The 14,798-nt window shown below is 34.0% G+C and overlaps 1 pseudogene; it reads left to right on the top strand.

The window, feature by feature from the left end:
* The window catches only part of LOC141583073 (heat shock transcription factor, Y-linked-like), a 55,364-nt pseudogene extending 44,007 nt beyond the window's left edge, over nt 1-11,357 (top strand).
* The last annotated feature ends 3,441 nt before the right edge of the window (nt 11,358-14,798 follow it).

Consider the following 14,798-nt stretch of genomic DNA (forward strand, 5'->3'; position numbering starts at 1 on the left):
CAGTAAACCTCAAAGAAATGGATTAATTTGTAGACACTTGCACCCTCCAAAGACTAAACCAGAAAGAAGTTGAAACCCCAAATAGAAAAATAATAAGCTGAAGTTGAGGGAGCAATTAACAGTCTACCAACCTAAAAAAAAAAAAAAAAAAAAAAAAAAATTCAGGTCCAGTTGGGTGGATAGCCAAATTCTTCCAGATGTAAAAAAAAAAAAAAAAAAAAAAAAAAGAACAAGTACCACTTCTTATAAAACTATTCCAAACAATATAAAAAGAGGGAATCCTCCCTAACTCATTTTATGAGACCAACATCATACTGATATCAAAAGCAAGCCCAGATTCAACAAAACAAAACAAAACAAAAAAAAAAAAAAAAAAAAAATTAAGCCAGTATACATGATGAACATATATGTAAAAATCTTCAATAAAGTACTTACAAACCGAATGTGACAGTACATCAAGAAGCTTATCATCACTATCAAGGAGGCCTTATCTCAGGGATGAAAGTCTGGTTCAACATAGGCATGACTATAAATGAAATCCATTACATAAACAGAACCAAAGTCAAAACCACATGATTACCTATATAGATGCAGAGAAGGCCTTCGACAAATTTAAACAGCCTTCCACAAAATTCAACAGCCCTTTATGCTATACACTCTCAATAAACTAGGTATTGATGGAATGTACCTCAAAATCATAAAAGCTATTTATGACAAATCCACAACCAATATTATACTGAATGAACAAAACCTGGAAGCATTCCCTTTGAAATATGGCACTAGACAAGGATGCCCTCTCTCACCACACCTATTCAATATAGTATTGGAAGTTCTAGCCAGAGTAATCTGGCAAGAAAAAGAAATAAATTGTATTCATTTAGGAAAACAGGAAGTCAAATTTTCTCTATTTGCAGATGACATGATTATATATTTAGAAGACTCCATTGTCTCAACCAAAATGTCCTTAAACTGATAAGCATTTTCAGCCAAGTCTCAGGATACAAAATCACTGTGCAGAAAACACAAGCATTTCTATATATCAATAACAGGATAACAGAGATCCAAATCAAGAGTATTCCTTTATTCACAATTGCTACAAAGAGAATAAAATATCTAGGAATACAACTAACAAAGGAAGTAAAGGATCTCATCAAGAAAAACTACAAACTGCTGCTGAAGAAAATAAGAGAGGACACTAACAGTTGAAAAAACATTTTATTCTCAGCTTTAGAAAGCATCAGTATCATGAAAATGACCATATTGCCCAAAGTAATTTATAGAAACAATGCTATCCCCATCAAATTATCATTGACCTTCTTCACATAACAGAGAAAAACAACAACAACAACAACAAGGACAATAACAACAACAACAACAACAAAAAAAAAAAACACTTCAAACTTTTTAAGAAACCAAAAAAGAGGCTGCAAAGCCAGGACAATCCTTAGAAAAAAGAACAAAGCTGGAGGCATCATGCTACCTGACTTCAAACTATGATACATGGCTACTGTAATTAAAACATCATGATACTGGTACCAAGTCAGAGACATACACAAATGAAACAACAGAGGCACTGGAAATAATGCCACACATTTACAAAACTGGGGAAAACAAAACAAAACAAAATCGACAAAAATAAGCAATGGGCTAAAGGATTCCATGTTTAATAAATGGTGTTGGGAAAACTGGCTAGCCATGTGCAGAAAGCTGAATCTGGACTCCTTCCTTACACATTACACTAAAATTAACTCCAGATGGATTAAAGATTTAAACATAAAACATAACACCATAAAAACTCTAGAAGAAAACCTAGGGAAAAACATTCAGTCCATAGGCATAAGCAAGGACTTCCTGAATAAAACACCCAAAAGTAATGGCAACAGAAGCCAAAACAGACAAATTTGATCTAAGCAAACTGGAGAGTTTCTGCACAGCAAAAGAATAAATCATTAGACTAAACTGGGATACAATAGAATGGAAAAAATTTCACAATATATCTATCTGACAAAGGGTACTATGCAGAACCTACAAAGAAATAAAGCAGATTTACAAGAAAAAAATGCTCATTATTACTGGTCATTAGAGATATGTAAATCAAAACCATATTGAGATACCATCTCATGCCAGTTAGAATGACTCTCATTAAAAATTCTGGAGACAACAGATGCTAGAGAATATATGGAGAAATAGAAGCATTTTAACACTGTTGATGGGAGTGTAAATTAGTTCAACCATTGTGGAAGACAGTGTGGCAATTCCTCAAGGACCTAGAATTAGAAATGCCATTTGACCACGCAATCCCATTGCTGGCTATATAACCAAAGGATTTTACATTGTTCTCTCATAAAGACCCATTCACTTGTATGTTCACTGTGGCACTGTTTACAATAGCAAAGATCTGGAACCAATCCAAATGCTCATCAGTGATAGACTGGACAAATAAATGTGCAAATATACATCATAGAATACTATGCAACCTTAAAAATGAGGAGTTCATGTCCTTTGTAGTGACATGGATATACCTGGAAACCACCATTCTCAGCTAACTGACACAGGAACAGAAAACCAAACACTGCCTATTCTCACTGCAAGATGGGTGTCGAACAATGAGAATACATGGGCACCTGTAGGGGAACATCTAACACTGGGGGCTTTTGGGGGTTGGGGCAGTGAGGTACAGTGATGGGCAAGGAGGGTGGGGATGGATAACAATGGGAGAAATGCATGATATAGGTGATGGAAAAATTGATGCAGCAAACCACCATAGCATGTTTGTACCTATGCAAAAGTCCCACAATATCTGTTCATGTACCCCAGTATTTAAAGTAGAGTAACACAAATAAATAAATAAATAATAAAAAACGAATATGCAAACATTGAAATTTTATTGACCTTGAGACTCTGAATATAAACAAACAACAACAAGAACACTAATAAACAAAAAACAGTTTGGATTGGGCACGGTGGCCCATACCTGTAATCTCAGCACTTTGAGAGGCTGAGGAAGTGAATTTCTGATGTCAGGAGTTTGAAACAAGATTGGCCAGCATACTGAAACTTCATTGCTACTAAATGTACAAAAATTAGCCATGTGTGGTGGCAGTGCTTGTAATCTTAGCTACTTGGGAAGTTGAGGCATGAGAATCGCTAGAATCAGGGAGGCAGAGTTTGCAGTGAACCAAGATTGTGTCAGTGCACTCCAGCATGGGCAATAGAGCAACAATCAATTTCAAAAACATAAATAAAAAATGAAACATCAGCTTATATTCTATTGACAACAAAATCGTCATTTTACAAACAGGATGACTTCTCTTTTAAATAATTTAATTAAATATGTTTTTAAGTATAAAATGTCCTTTTTGAACAAATAAGTAGCCCATAGAAAATTTAATGTAAAAATTCAAGTTTATTTAATAAATATTTTTTTTCATAGATCAAGCTGGTTTGCTTGGCCATTTTATTTGAAATTTACCATACGTATGGTTTTCCAAATATAATAGTGTAATAAGTATATGTATATAATTTAATTTTGCAAGATTTGTGTGTTTTCCCATAAAGTGACTAGATATTCTGAATTTTCTAAATTTTCTTTATTTACTTACTAATCAAATTTGCTCATATTATTTTTACAAAATCATGATTTAGAAAATTGTGAAATTATGTTTTCAACTAAAATAAAACAAAATTTTAAAATTATTTTAACATAATCTATAATATTTCTGCTTAAATATTTAACTTTCAAGATTCTTAGTAATTTTAAAATAGACTAACAGTAAATCAACTAATTAATGGATAATTTTTAGATACCTGGATAATTTTTAATTAAGATAGAATGCTGCAACATTTATCACTATCTATCTATCTATCTATCTATCTATCTATCTATCTATCTATATGAATTTATATACTTACAATGTATGTATGTATACTGCAAGTCTGCAAAAATGCTTGTTTATGGACAGATAATTATTAATCACCTACCTCCCACATTTTTCCTATAAAAATTAAAGAAAGCCAATTTAGTTATAAGTTAGAGTATTATGGGTGATTGATAATATTCTAACAGAGATATCGGGGAAAAGTAAGATTATGTTTGGAAAGTGATGAAATCTTCTTTAGTTTATCAAGGAAAGCAATAGTTGTTTTACTCTAAACTAAAGTATCTGATGTTTTCAGAATACAACAAAGGATAGGGAAAGAAAAACTTGTTTCTATTGATATCACCATCATAATTTCTTAGAAATACAGAAATGGCAGATTAAGAGTACTTGACCATGGAATATGAGAAAAGAGCTTGCCTTAGTCAGTTCTTGAGTATTCAGCTGGTAGAGCTTGGAAACATGGTTGCAGCATAAGTTTTTGAAAAAAATTATTTAAAATGAACTGGAACACCTTACTTTTGAGCTGTATTCTATACATAACCAATGGTGACAGGGGTAAGGGTGCTACTTTAAAACATATCTGAGCCAATTTTCAGTTCATGAGAGTTATAAACATCTACTGTGGAACATGTTGAAAAGATGAATTGCAAAGACTAAAGTTTGCCTATTAATTTTCTCCAGAAATGGCACAATCAATAATAATAAATACCACACTAATCTAAAATATGAAACTTCAGGGTGCTCAAGTACTAAAAGGTATTTTTTTTTTCAATGCAGAAACATCAACTCACAGGTAACAGAGTGTCAGAAATAGAACATTAGCAATTAGAGATTCCTAATGTGATAAAAAAGGTCTATGAGAGCTAATACTTGCGTCTTAGAATGATCAGATAGAAAGTCCAAGGAAAAAAACTAACAAGCAAACAAACAAAATTTATTGCTTTCAGACAGATCCTATAAGAATATGAAAGAAAATTGAAAAGATCAACAAAACAGATATATTACTAGCCAGACTAATTAAAAAGAAAGAAGATTGAAACTGACGCAATAAAAAATAATAAATGAAACATCACCACCAATTCCACAGAAATACAAACTACCATCAGAGATTACTGCAAACACGTCTATGCAAACAAACCAGTGAATCTAGAAGAAATGGGTACATTCCTGTATACTGACTTCCTCCCAAGACTAAACCAGGAAGAAGCTGAATACCCAAAGAGACCAATAATAAGATCTGAAGTTGAGGCAGCAATTAATAGCCTACCAACCAAAAAAAAAAACTCCAGGATCAGACTGCTTCACAGACAAATTCTACAAGAGGTTAAAAAAAAAAAAAAAAGGTTGAAACCATTCCTTCTGAAACTATTCCAAACAATACAAAAAGAGGGAATCTCCCTAACTCACTTTATGAGACATTTTTCAAGTGGACAGATAAAGTAAATCACATTTCAGATTATCACTTGAACATCACAGCAAACAGATAATGTGTCATTTAAAGGCATGAGATATAAAGAACACTCTTTTTTTTTTTTTTTTTTTTTTTGAGGTGGAGTTTCACTCTTGTTACCCAGGCTGGAGTGCAATGGCGCAATCTTGGCTCACCGCAACCTCTGCCTCCTGGGTTCAGGCAATTCTCCTGCCTCAGCCTCCTGAGTAGCTGGGATTACAGGCACACGCCACCATGCCCAGCTAATTTTTTGTATTTTTATTAGAGACGGGGTTTCACCATTTTGACCAGGATGGTCTCGATCTCTTGACCTCGTGATCCACCCGCCTCGGCCTCCCAAAGTGCTGGGATTACAGGCTTGAGCCACCACGCCTGGCCTAAAGAACACTCTTGTAAATAGAGAAGAGCACAATATAGTACCCATTTCTACCTATGGGTAACATACCTGTTAGAAAATATAGGTATCAGGTGCAGATGATGTAATTATTTAACTAGAGGTGTCATCAAAGCTTGTTTCCAAAATCATGTACCACTAGGAATAAAATGTTAAGAAATGAAAGTTGTTGCTTTTAAAGACAATTGTTAAATACCTAGTAAACAGACTAAGTAAGTAGAAGCAGAAAGAAAACAAAGTAAATACAGCTACCAGATACCCACAGAAAAAAAGGGAAGATTTAATCAAAAGAATGAATGGAGAGAGGCAACACAAATGAAAAAAAAGAGAGAGAGAGCGTGGGAATGAGTCAAGAGAGTAGAGAGAAATATTACAAAAGTAGGTAAGGAGTATAAAGTAAAGCATGAAAAAATAACGACAGATGCATCTGAGTTACCGGGCTTTGTGATTCAAGAAAAATACATCCAACATTATAAGAACTATTACCCACTCTCTCCCCAGTGATTCATGCATTGAATATAACATTGAATCAGATTGCACTTTTCTGCCTCTCCCAACCACTAACTTCTCCTCTCAACTCACAGGATGACCTCTACAGTTTATTTTTGGAAAACACTCATGAGAATATCTACATAGAAAAGAGTCTCAGAGTTTAGAATCAGGACTTCTAGAGTCTGTAATTCAAGGTAGAAAGTGAAAGTAGTCAAGAGTCACTGAACAGGCCGGGCGCGGTGGCTCAAGCCTGTAATCCCAGCACTTTGGGAGGCCGAGGCGGGTGGATCACGAGGTCGAAAGATCGAGACCATCTTGGTCAACATGGTGAAACCCCGTCTCTACTAAAAATACAATAAAACTAGCTGGGCATGGTGGTGCGTGCCTGTAATCCCGGATACTTAGGAGGCTGAGGCAGGAGAATTGCCTGAGACCAGGAGGCGGAGGTTGCGGTGAGCCGAGATCGTGCCATTGCACTCCAGCCTGGGTAACAAGAGGGAAACTCCATCTCAAAATAAATAAATAAATAAATAAATAAAAATAAATAAAAAAAAAAAGAGTCACTGAACAATAGACTTTAAGACTGTGTTAGTGATTAAGTGAACTTGTTCCTCATACTCACATAGAGTATGCCTCACTGATCTGAGTAACAAAGGACATGCAAGATTTATATCCCTTTGAGACTTCACTTGAACATGAAGCACTTTCTCCTGATATTTAACTGCATGCTGAAATTTGTAATATATGAATAACAATTAATCATTGTCATACCCCATTGCTAAATAACTGCTTTTCTTCTCTTAAAATCAGAACCAAGGGAAGGAGTTTCTAGGTTCAATACATGAGAAAAGCTACACTTGGAGTCAATAAATTTATATTAAGACTCCCCACTGAGGCAGAGAGCAAGGTAGGCTGAAGTAGCTGATTCTAGAAGATCAAGGGTTGCCCCTATGTATCTTTTTTATTTGCCACCTTCATTGATTTAAAACTTGTTCAAACATTAATGCTGTCATTCATCACTTTAACAACACCATTTCTAGTCTCATTTTCTACACGAACTTCTTTGTAATTTATCATTTCCAAGGTCTACATCCACTACTCCAAAGCTTTTGTTTAGTTTTGTTTTAGAGATAGTTTTGCTCTTGTTACCAACTAAAGGACAATAGCACAATCTCGGCTTGGTGGAACTCCTGCTTACTGGGTTTGAATGATTCTGCTTCCTCAGCTTCTGAGTAGCTGAAATTATAGGTACATGCGACCACTCCTGGGTTTTTGTTGTTGTTGTTTTTTTTTTTGTTGTTTTTTTTTTTTTTTTTTTTTTTTTTTTTTTTTTTTTTTTTTTTTCGTATTTTAGTAAGGACAGGATTTCACGATGTTAGGCAGGCTGGTCTTCAACTCCTGATATTGTGTCGTCTACCTGTATCAGCCTCCTAAAATGCTTCAACTACTGTCATCAGCTACTATGCCTGGCTTGTTTCCCCTACTATTTTTCCTCAGATCCACTTTCTCATTGAAAAAAAAAAATATAATCAAAACTAAATTCAACTCCCAACACAGATTAACATCTTCACAAAGAAGAGAGAAAATGAAAATAAATTTGCGTAAAATTACATATACATTTAACAAGAGCATAATGTGTACCACAGGCTGCCACTAAAGAAGTCTGACATCTTACTCTTTTACATAGCTAAGTGAATCAAGCCTCTTTCGTATTTATGTAGTTCAGAAAAAAACTGCTTATTTTCTCCACTCTTTATTTTTAAAGGTTGGCTTCATGTTTGGAGTCAAGTGACAGCTTTAGCTGGGCCATCTCCCACTGAAAACAGCAAGGTCTTCTTCCTCTGTACACAGTCACTCATCTTAGCTTCCTCAAATGCTCCACCACAATTTCAGTTAGCTTATTTTACATTTAATATAATTTCTTCATCTTATGCTGCCAGTAATTCCATATTTTCTTCACACCCTTACTCTATCTTTTGCTGCTGTCAGTAATCAATCATCCCCTCCCACTGCAAAAGAAGCCTGGACTCCCTTCACACAGGCCATGTGTTAATTCCCCCCCCCAAAAAAAAATAATATAAATATATTATTTTTATTTTTTTAATGGAAAAACTGTCAAAATTGATTATCCACATCTGAGAGGAGCATATGTTTCTTCTTCAGAAGAAGTTTACTGATGTGGACTTTTAAAATAAACTGTTAATACATAAAACTCTGAATTAAAGAATCAAAAAACATTCCCTAAACCTAAACTATATTAAACCAAGACAACCTGCTAACAATAATACCACTTTACAGTATGAGAGACTGTATTTTACAGTATAAGAAATATCAAAAATAATTATTTCTTCTATATTTGTCCAATATTTACCAATGCCAAGGAGTTAGAATTTTAATATACCACCTTTCAAACATGAGCATATAAAAATTCTTACTGTTATAGTTATTTTTCAAAGAGATGAAATATTCTATTCAATACAAAGATTAATTCACAGATTTAAGTTCTATTTTATAATGATATTATTATGTTGTAGGACACAAAGATTATTCCTTTAAATATTTGCTTTTAATAATTATTTGGACCTTTGAGAAAAATGGGAAAAAAAATCACTCATAGCTGAGTATTCAACAATGAGAACACATGGACACATGAAGGGGAGCATCACACACTGGAGTCTGTTGGGGGTGCAAAGGGAGGGACAGTGAAGGGTAGGGAAGTTAGGGCAGGATAACACAGGGAAAATGCCAAATATAGGTGAGAGCGGGGGATGGAGGCAGCAAACCACCTTGCCATATATTTACCTATACAACAATCCTGAATGTTACACATTTACCCCAGAACCTAAAGTACAATTTTTAAAAAATTTGCTTAGACACATGTATACATTTCCCTAAAACACTTTCTTGTAATTATTACTGCTTCTTTTAATCTCTCATTCTTTGGGATCTCTTTACAAGAAGATCACATGCTTTTAAAATATTTTACATCATTTACATTTGTCATATAATAGAGACATACTTAATAGCATTATTATAATTCTAATGGTAAGACAAAAAAATTTGAATATATACATAAAGAACTTTTTACTCTGAAATCTGATCAGTTGGTTTTATTTACATTTGTTTTCATCTTAATTTTCTGAGGTAAGTTTCACATGATATCAAATTACTTTAGAGTGCACATTTCAATGGAATTTAATGTTTATGATGTTTTCTTTTCTCTTTAGTTCATAAATATTTCTATTGCCCAACAGGATGTCTCATATGTCCTAAGCAGTTCTTTCTATTTCCCCACCCCTGACCACCTGTATCCTCACTTTTATTTCTATAATTGTGTCTTTGGACCATATAGGTTTTGCACAGGATTAGTTGTTATTCCAATATGCCAATGTGACAGAGCTTTTAAAAATGGCCTGTTTTTTTTTTTTTGTTTTGTTTTGTTTTTGTTTTTTTTTTTTTTTTTTTTTTTTTTTTTTTTTTTTTTTTTTTTTTCAATTACCAGGCCCTACACATCTGGAACATGTAGTTACAAGGTGTGTATCAGGGAGAAAATTATATTCATTTCAGGGACTGAGGACATTATTTTTTAAATGTATTTAAAAGATTCTGCAGGGATGAGATTTTAGCAGAAAATTATTCTGTGTAAGTCATCAATCTGTATTTTATTTTTACTGGATACATTTAGCAGGTTAGGAAGAAAACACTCTTGGCCATATTTTTAGGTTTGTTGCTAGAAGACCAAAGTCCTCTTGCGATGTTGTGGCTACTAAAGTTAAGAACCATCCTGAAGATCTAGATTACTTACCTGGGTAGGCCTACTAAAGAAGTATTTGAAAGTGCAGTGTTGAAAAATAAGCAGGCAGGAAAAGTAGGTAAAACAATATTTACTTGGGATGGCACATGTTTCACTCAAGATGTTTCTCCTAAAGATGAATCAACTGGCTTGGAAGCCTCCACTAGGTCTCAGTAGAATGAATACACATTCCCTGGGAACTCACATTTAAAGTCAATGATTGAAGAAAATGCTCTTCAGGTTTTGTCACAAGAATAATTGATAAAAAGCTCACTTTATACAGTTTGTGTCTCTGAGCTAAGAATAATAATTTTCTTTCTTTAAATATTCCCAGGAAACTTTGAAAAGTAGTTGAAAGTGACCAGTTCAAGTCTATTTGATGGGATGAGAATGAAACTTGTGTAGTGATTAATGAAGGACTCTTCAAGAAAGAAATTTTGAAAAAAAAAAGAATTACAGAGTATTTAAAACTCACAGTATAAAAAGCAGAGTTCAACAGCTCAATTTTATGGATTTAGTAAAATTCAAGAGAATTTTCAAAGATAAGCTTTCCTAACTGACTTTCTTATAGAAGAAAAGGAGTCTCTTTTATGCAAGGTATTTGAAATGTTCCAGTTACAACTTTATATCTAGAGTATATATGTAATTTTATTCTATACATCAGTAAAGAAATTAAGACTTGCAGTTAAGACCAGATTTTGAAAATTATATAAAATATTAAGGTAAGAATTATTTAATTACTTGAAATTATTAAGGACAGCTTAAGCATTAAACTTTCAGGGCCGTAAAAATTTTTTCTAACAACTTTTAAACTTAGCCATGAACTCCAAATAAAGATAACAAAACAGCTAATGAAATGTTACAATGTGTAACATGTTTTTACTTGAAGGTTTAACAATTTGACTGCTTTTTTTCCCCCAAAAAGCACATTTTTCAATACAGTAAACAATATCCATGTATTGTTTGATGAAATTAACTTTGTGTAATAAAGATAAATCTGAAATTTTCTGTGTTACATTTGTTATTGTCAATTGTCTTGGTTAAAATGGCACTGAATTGCCTTCTCCTTTGGATTTAGTTAAAGTGCTATTATAACAGAACCTTTAAATGTGGCTATGCACAACTTTTAGAAAGAATAAAAAGAAGAATTGGGATGAAAATGATTCTCTTGTATCTAACTTATTCACTGAAGATTTCAACAAGAAGCACTTTAGAGCAGGAGCTAACATGGATAATCATAATTCTGGCTTAATTGCTGATACTACTGGAGAACGTTCATTTTCAACCTGTACAAATTTGTATATACCTGTAACAAAAAAAACTCTTCATCAACCAGAGAATTGGTAACCTAACTAGAAGTGGATTTCCTCCTTCTCAATATTCAACCTCAGTTATGCCATCACAACAAATTGCAGTAGATCAAAATGCTATTTTAAATCAGGTGGCCAATATTCATATGTCCTCTCATATTACCTAATGGCTACATTTTCCATTATGTTACAACTGCACATTCTCAATATCACATCATATCTTCCTTACAACACCATTTCTTCATGCTGATAGTGGAACGACAAACTTTTGCAACCAAATATCCTGAGGTATCAGTTAATGAGTCTTCTTATCCTAACCTGCTCCAAGATTACTAATAACATCAGCTGCTTCTCATTACAAGCCAGTTCTTAAATTATTTTCACCAGGCAAATATCACTCTAATTACAACTGATCTTCCACAAATCAAGTACCAGATTATACATGAAAACAGATACTGAAATTTATGATGACAAAAAAAGAAAATTCCTTCAATTAACCTATTGAATAATAAAATTACATGGTTACATTTATATTTCCTTTTCCTTTATTTCTAAATATAGGGTTAAAAGTGTACTGTTTTGTTTCCAAGGCAGGCTATTATAATAGTTTCAAAAATACAAATATATATATATATATATATATATATATATATATATATATGTGTGTGTGAATTTATGTATATATATAAATATGGATATATATGAACATTAACATATTTAAAAATACTATATATGTCTATGTGTATACATATATGTGTGTGTATATACATACATATAAACTCATATATACATATACATACACACATATATACATAAATACATATTATATCTACATACATATATACATGTATATATACACACACACATATATATACACATATATGGTTATATGTATATATATACATATATACATATATATGTATACATGTATATACACATATATATATACGCATATATATATATATATATATATATATATATATATATATATATGTATTTATTCTACTTTCTGCTGCAGCAACAGAGTACCACAGACTGGACAATTTGAAAATACACTTGTGTTGTCATGGTTCGGGAGGCTGGTAAGTCCAAGGGGCTGCATCGGGTGAGGTCTTCCTTCTATGATACAAGATGGCAGTCTGGCATCAGATGGTGAAAGACATGTGATGATCAGAAAATAGGGGCCAAACTCATACTTTGATCCAAAGCCCACTCACACAGTAACTAACCTCTTCTCCAGATAAAGTCAAAAATCCAGTCTTGAGGATATACTTCATGGCTAACCACCTCTTAAAATTTCTACCTCCCTTCCCTATCACAAATGGCCATATAATTTAAACGTAAAATTTGGAGAGGACATTCAAAATTATAAAAGTAAGCAAGAAAATAAAAATAAAATGGATTTAGGAAAAAGTAATAAGTGACTTATCAAGTAGTCTGGCATAAATTAAATGAGGGCCTAAATTAGGATCACACAAAGGTATAGATGCTCAGAAGCAACGAGATAGAACCACAGAAGCACAGAAAATCTAGAAAAAGTTTAACAAACTCTACATACTTTGATATTTTCTTAATTACTTTTACTCAGTTATTTTAACCTTGAATTTTAGTAGGCAAAGATATTCTTAATTACAGTTCATACCTAGTGAGCTCAGTAACCCTGATCACAATTATTTGTATAATCACTTAAGCAATAAAGATCACAAAATATTATGCTCATGTATTGCATCACTGTCAGCACATGGTGGAATTTTACAGCTGTCATTAGGCATAATAATTGTTGATCTTCCACCAAAGCATTCCAGTAGATTTGCACCTCTAATTACCTCCTACAAGATTCCACCTTTCATTATTTCTAATGCACATTTTTCTTCTTCCTTTTTTTCCCCCTGAGGCAGGGTCTCACTGTGTTGCTTAGGTCTGAGTACAATGGCACAATCCAAAAATATTGTATTTTCCTCTAAGATTTAAAAAAAGGTACTCTATCTCCTTAAGTATTCTCTCAGTAGTTAGGTCAAACTATTTCAACAGCAAAAATTACTTCAAATTTGCTGCCCAAAAGAAACACCATGGGTGTTATACAACTGGAGTCATCCCTTTAAAAATAAAGTAGATGAAGCAGATGCATTTTTCTCCTCTTATAAACACAGTTAATATCCCAGGGTTTTGTATATAAAGCAAACTTAAGTCTCTGAAAGGTAGAACAAGCAGATAAACTGGAAATAACATTTGAGTCCCAGCAAGTGATAAGATGGGTGAATTCCCTGGATTATTTCTGGTTCATGTTTTCATAGACTTGATCATGAAGGAGATGGGCCTGAAATATATAAATACGCACAGACAAAAATGTTCCCCAAAACCCAAATTCTGTAGCCACAGGAGTACAAAAGGTACACATACTGAAAGACTAATCTTCTATAAAAGAGCCATCATATTTTAGCTAAACAATACAACACAGAATAAAGCAGAACCAGAAATCTAGCCAGGACAAAAAAGTCTAAGTTGGAACATCGGTTGCACCAGGCAGTAATGAAGCACCTCCACCACTTCTGGAGTGTGATCAGAGAAGGTAGACTATAGAGCTAGAGCTTTCAATTCTTCCATGTGGTAACAAGACGCCCTTCCCCTCCTAGCCAGGGAGGTACAAATAAGGCCTACGGTGAAGCTCAATCTGGCATATGTATTCATCAATAATGAGGAACCCTTCTTTGGCTGTCAAAGAAAGTGAAGCAGCAAATTTGAAATTGTGCCTCTACTCAACAAGCATACTCTTTCTTCTGTTAGGGTGGTATCAGAAAAAGCCATCTTTATATGAACAATATAATGTTATAGTAAGATCCAGAGTCTCCTAACAGTCTCCCAATGTTAACTTTTCAAATAAAAATCTCTCATTCTGGCCCAAAATAGGAAGCCCTGCACCTCAATGAAACAATATAATAAATATCTACATAGAAATGTCAGTGCTGTTGTTACAGGATAAATTTGGTAACAATATTTCCAGTCAGAAACCTCTGTGTACATGGCACCTGTTCCTGTGTACTTGTATTGCATGCAGGAAGAATGAGGTACATAGGCAACTGAAGAGAGGAGGAGGAGGATGAGGAGGAGGAGGGGGGGGAGGGGGAGGGGAGGGGGAGAGGAAGAGGGGGAGGGGGCAGGGGAGGGGGAGGGGAGGGGGAGGGGGGAGGGGGAGGGGGAGAAGAAGAAGAGGAAGAAGAAGACGGAGAAAAAGGAGAAGAAGGAGAAGAAGAAGAAAAAGAAAACAAGAAGAAGAGGAGGAGGAGGAGGAGGAGATAGGAGGAGTAGGGGGACATGGAAGGCAGAAAGCGGTAAGAGGAAGGAGAAGGAAGGAGGGAGAAGGAAAAAAAAGAAAGGGAGAACAGGAGAAAGGAGAAGAAAGAGAAGGGTGTTTTATGTAGTGTTAAAAGAGCTCAGAGGAGTGTACTGCTTCTCTCTTTTGGCACTTCCTCCCAGGGAG

This window comes from Saimiri boliviensis, chromosome Y (genome assembly GCF_048565385.1).
Source record: "Saimiri boliviensis isolate mSaiBol1 chromosome Y, mSaiBol1.pri, whole genome shotgun sequence".
In the NCBI taxonomy this organism is placed as follows: domain Eukaryota; kingdom Metazoa; phylum Chordata; class Mammalia; order Primates; family Cebidae; genus Saimiri; species Saimiri boliviensis.